This window comes from Pempheris klunzingeri, chromosome 5, assembly GCF_042242105.1.
Source record: "Pempheris klunzingeri isolate RE-2024b chromosome 5, fPemKlu1.hap1, whole genome shotgun sequence".
Classification (NCBI taxonomy): Eukaryota; Metazoa; Chordata; class Actinopteri; order Acropomatiformes; family Pempheridae; genus Pempheris; species Pempheris klunzingeri.
The window spans coordinates 3,686,958-3,692,957 of NC_092016.1; positions in this window are offsets into that span (position 1 = coordinate 3,686,958).

The window sequence follows — 6,000 nt, forward strand, 5'->3', positions numbered from 1 at the left end:
TGTTGAATTTCCACTTTCAAGCGTGTTTTACACAGAGAGGCGTGGAACAAAGGCAGCTGCTGTGTGTTGTCACTGTCTTTACAGTGTTGATGGTCTGAGATCAAAATAACGGCATTTTAGCCCGTCGTCTTAACGTGGCTCTCCTGCTCCCAGTAGAGGGACTTTGTTTGGTGTTATATGTTAAATATTCTGCTAACAACTAATAAATCACTAAAATATAGTTACAACTGCATATTCTAAGTCTTAGGTTTCTTATTATGCACTGGATGCATCCTAAATTCAGGCTCTGATAACAAAATAAAACCAATACATCATGAAATTTAAGCAAGTTGAATTAAAACTACACTCAGTTGCCAGTTTATTAGGTACACCTAGCTAAAACTGGTGCAGTCTAATACAGCAGTCGTCTTTCATGAAGGTTGTAATGTTCAGGTTTTGCTCAGACTATTTTTGAGAGGTGTTCATTCAACATCTGGTCATTTTAGAGGATGTTTGTTTTTGCTGCTGTTGAATTATATTGAACTAATATAACAAAACAAAAAAAGTCCTCTGTTTACTAGCAATCAATTTCAATGAAAGAGAAAAAAAATGACCTTGAATACTCTGCAAATAGACAACACACACACACACCAAAGCAACAGATGTTCATGCAGACTTATAACGAGGAATCCAACCGTTCGCAGCTGCCAAATTTCACCAAACACATGAAACCCTCATGCTTCATTATAATGGGTGTGTGCCTTCGCCGCTTATCCGCTATCTGATCTCATACCGCTCAGCTCAGTAAAGAAACAAAGCTGTTATACAATAAAGAAACAAAGCTGTTATGTCATTTCCCTCGAGCTGTAACTGAGCCAAAGCCCAAGAGTGAGCTGTGAAATGAAGCCAAGCTAGAAGAGGAAACTTGCTACTGTAGTATGTCCACAAACAGAAGAGGCAGCCAAAGCCAGTTCATGCGTCTCTCATCATTACAGTCCAACACCACCACCACCACCACCACCACCCTGACCCCACCACCCATGACAAACAGCTGACTCGAGGGGAAATGCCTCCAGAAACAGATGGGCAGATCATATCGCAGCATACCATGAGCCGACTGAGAGCTCTACACAGTCTATTTAAACTCGCTTCCACACACATACAGGACAGATTATTGCTCTGGCTGCTAAACAGCAGTCGCTGGTCTTCCCGTGTCCTGGACTCTCCACCAGGACATACCTCACACATGACCCAGCCTAACCTTGGCACCCAGAAATAACAGTGTCCTCTTCTGCAGGGGGGGCAAAACAGGAACTGAGGGGTGGAGCCCGAGCACGGGTGCTGGGTGCCCTGAGCCAGCCGAGCTACTCAGAGATAACTCATCATTACTAACCTCTGACGCGATGACAGGCCGCACTAAACCAAGTGGAAGCTCTTCTTGCTGGGACGGGGTCAAAGAACATCAACACAGATAAACTCGTAAATAAATACCCATAACTGCCGTGAGTAGGCACAGCTGAGCTCGACTTTAGTCCGACTTTGCTAAACAAAGGACGTGACCTCTACTCTACTGGAAGGATAAACCGATACTGCACACTATAAGAAAAGTGCTGCATGATGGTCAGAAACATCACACATCTAACCATGCAACCACAGATTCACTCAGAGAATTCACTGATCTAAATTACTTTCAGCAGTTGGTGTCATGACTGTCTGTAACTAAGCCTTCATTTACACACATGACTCAACACCACGAGTCGTTTTTCCTGCTGTACTGTGCTCTGATTCTGAAGAATTTTAGAAGAAAATCGAGCCCATGAACACTTGAGTTGCATCTTTTCAGGTTATTCATGGTTTGCACAGAATGTCAGATGTTAATATCTACTTCATTGAACAAATACATCTGTAAATGTAAAGATAGTGTTGTGTAACAAACACATATATCATATATATTATATCAACACTGATGTGATGCTTCTGCTGCGTCCTGATATCATATTTGAAAACACGTGATATCATATTTGGGCTCAATATCGAAACTCAAGATCTTTCGAGTACAGACTTGAGGATGTCCGTAGACTCAACAATTAAAAACTGTAGTACTGAAAGTGAAAGATGTTTAGTAATTCTGTGATGAGATCATTTTTGATGTAAATCATGACATTATTGGTTTATGTAGGCAGAGTTATTGTACAGACGCTCGTGTTAAATCAGAATCAGAATTACTTTAATAATCCCCAGGGGGAACACTCCAACACAGCTCCAAAAGAATAAGAATAAACTTCAAACACAAAAGTAATAATAATGATAATAATAATAATGATACAAAAGGTATCGGTGCTCCATTACTCTAATGTACTGAGCGAAATAACCCAGTCCAAAGTGGTACTGAAGCTTCTCCAGACAGATGATGCCTGCGTTTATCTAGAAAGTTACAATGTGTGTGGTTTTTTCTAGCAGCATGTTTTGAATTGATTCCTTCATTTAACGTGTGATTGACCCACTAAAGCAGCAGCTACAAGCCGAACAGTCTGCAGTGGTGTGTGTGACGGACTGACTGCAGCTGATGTTACAGAGTCAGTCTGCTGACCTTATGACCCTTTTCCCACTGATCTGCATATGTACTATGTTTAAGCATTTAGCAGTGGCTCTAGATTATGACCTGCGGCCCCGTCACAGCTGCTCAGCTATTCTTTAGACAACAATAAACGCATTTGGGAACATTTATAGTCGGAAACATGTTTGTAATCCTCAAACTAAGGAACTGAACAGAGCATTGCTTTGGTATCAGCACTGGTTTAGTATTCACACATATTTCAAAGCACAACTCCTAAACAAAGCTGAACGTTGTATCCCAAATCACAAAGTGTATTATGAAAGTATGACTTTCATATTTCTGCTCCACGAGCAGTTCAACAAGCTGCGCCGAAGGCTCAGCGGAGATGCTTGAATGCCATTAAAGATGAATTACTTAATGTCCCTTTCACTGAGAACAAAACAGAGAAGGAAGACAAAAAAGGAGACAGACAGAGGAAGCAGACAAAAATCAGTGAGTGAAACTGTCTCCTGTCTGCTTCTGCTGTTGTTCCCATAAAAATAAAGCCTTATATCGCCCTTGGATGAATTAGGCTGATTAAAAACATCCCCAGCTGTCACCTGTCGGCCGTCAGAGGAGGATGAGTCACCTCCGCCACCACTGTGGGGCCGGATATCAACAAAAGGGCTCCAATAAAAGGCTTTTAACCTTTGAGACGGTCTGCTTCAGAGAGCCCGCGCCATTGTTTATGACTGCTGACGGAGGAGCTGCTCATTAGCTGCTATTCACCATCACCTCTCTGATAACAAGGCAAAGGAGAAACACCACGATGCACAGTGCAAATGGCAAGTTTGCCTGTCAATTATGGACTCAGATTTTGTGAAATGATTGAATAGCTGTGGACCATCTCTAAAAGAGGAAAATACGTAATAATATGACGCATTTGTAGCTGTGACCTTTATTGTGAAAAAAGGTTGACTGACAATAAAACGGAGGCATTAACTTCTGGGGGAAGGATGATGCTGAACAAGTGAGTTCAACACTAAATCATTAACTAAACTGTTAATTATTATTCTGACTAATAATAAAACCTACAGCTCAAGTTATCGAGGTTGGACGCTAACATATCAGCCCTGAAACAGTATCACACCCCCACCGAGGAGGGTCAGATAACACGCTGGTGATGCTATCAGGACACAACTACCAGCAGCTATAAGCGTCCCTACAAGCTTGTAAATTCATTATGCACTGAGCACTCGAGAAATTGGCTTTGTTTGCAAATACAAACTGCCGTCATTACTGACAACAGACGCCATAATGGGGTTGCCGGTGCACCGCAGGCCCTGCAAAACAGGCCCATTACTTCTAACTCATCAACGCAAACATTCCTCACTGTAGGAGATGAGACCTCCGTACGGTTTACAGAGTGATTTATGGAACCTGGAAAGATACACGACTTTATTCTCCAGCTCGTGAGCTACTGACGAATACGTTTTGTCGAGTGTACGAGCTCTCGGAGCTACAATAAAATGAAACTTTAATGGGCCCCTGAGGAGAATCTGGGCTGCTGCTGCTGCAGCAGGTGATACAGAGATGCAGCGGCGACAAAACAAGGGATAAACAAGATAAAGTGGAATATAACACAAACATGACAGATGGGGTTTGTATTTAAATACAAGAGCGACAATTTGAACATCACAACCTGCTGCGTCGGCTTCAAATTATGAATTAAAAAGCTCGTAGAGATCAGAGCTGTGAAAATATTCCCCAAAATAACTGCAGGACCTTAAGAGTTTGTGTGCACTGATCATATCACATTACATTCATGTAGCAGATACTCACATTGTGCTCTGAACTCCCCACCACCTTTTAGTCACTCCTTAATACACTTACTTTAATTATTCTATACTGTTTTATTGTTCCTTTACTTTTGCACCATTTTATTTCACTCTCTCTCTCACATGAATCGCCTTCGCTTCTATATTTCCTTCCATCGCTATATAAGTTTATAAGTATAATCAGTAATATTAATGCTGAATTCTGAATTCAGGCATAAGTAAGTCATAGCACGTGAAATAAAAAACATACATATACTTCTTTTTCATTATTTCTTCCATTTACCGACTACATTGTTTGTGGCTTTTGTTTTGTCTTTTCACTTATCTGGGTTTTATAACTCATTTACACAGTGAAAATATTAAACTAACAACAATCAGTATTCTTCTTTTAATCAATGTCAGCAGGGTCCCGTTTCTCCTGTTGCTAAATGACTACAGGAACATTTCTACCACTTTGTGACACCTTTCTGCCATGTTTGTTTTTCATTGTCGACTCTTCTCTTTTATAAAGCAATAATCTTCAAAAAACTCTCAGTGCTTTAAGTATATTTTCTGTTATTCAAAGACCATAGAATATTATTACTGCAACTTAAAACCTCTCGTTTACCCGTGTATATAATCTACACAATACTTTACAGACTAGAGCAGACCACTAGTCGATCAATTGATTAGTTGACCAAAAGAAATGGATAAATGGATGTGCAACTATTTTAAGAACCGCTGAATTGAATAATTGTCATTTTAAAGCCAAATATCAGAAACAGGTTTCTGCTTTTCATTTTATATTTGAGGTTTTTGAAGATGTCACCTTCAGAATTGGTTGGACTTATTATTATTATTACTGTTATTATTATCTTTATTATTATCATTATTGTTATTATTACCAGTCAGCTTATAGGACAAACACATGATTCCCCCCTGAGCAGCTGAACACTCCCTCAGTGTGTCACCCACTCTGTAGTCTCTCAGACACTTTACTGATGAGATAACTAATAATAAACTGGTGACACATCCTCTGCTGGTTAATTCACTACATCAGCCCGCCTCGAGCCGCAACCTGCGCCTGAAAAACACTGCGAAACACAATGAATGAGCCGGATGGAGGCTCGGTGCTGGGAAAAGGAATAAACCGCACAAAACACGCATTTAAAAAAAAAAAAAAATCAGTGCGTGGGCCTGTTGCGCACACAGCTCTCCCGACAGACACAGTTAAGTTAGAAAAAACAGAAACAAGCTGGGTCCACCTGGTCAGCAACATGAGAGGTTTCGTCAAACACAGGACGCGACATGTGGAGAAAAGCGGAAAGCGTTAAAAATCAACGGGACTTACCGGCGGGAAAGACCCGGGACTCATCAGCTGTCCACTTCCTAGTTTCCCCTGACTGGAGCTGCTGCTGCTGCTGCCGCTGCTGCCGGAGTTTAGTTTAGTTTTTTTCAAAAGTCTCAGTGAAGTTGTGAGCTACACGCTAAAGTTCATGTCCGGTCACTGCCGCTGTTCCGCTGCTGCTTCCTTCCTTTTTTTTTTTCTTCACCTTTTTTGTTTTTTTACACAAAGTGGATTTTTTTAAAAAGCCGCGTCATTACTGCCATCTACCGGCCAGAGCGGCGCACTGCGGTACTGCAGGCTTTAGAACGGACAGAGGAGGT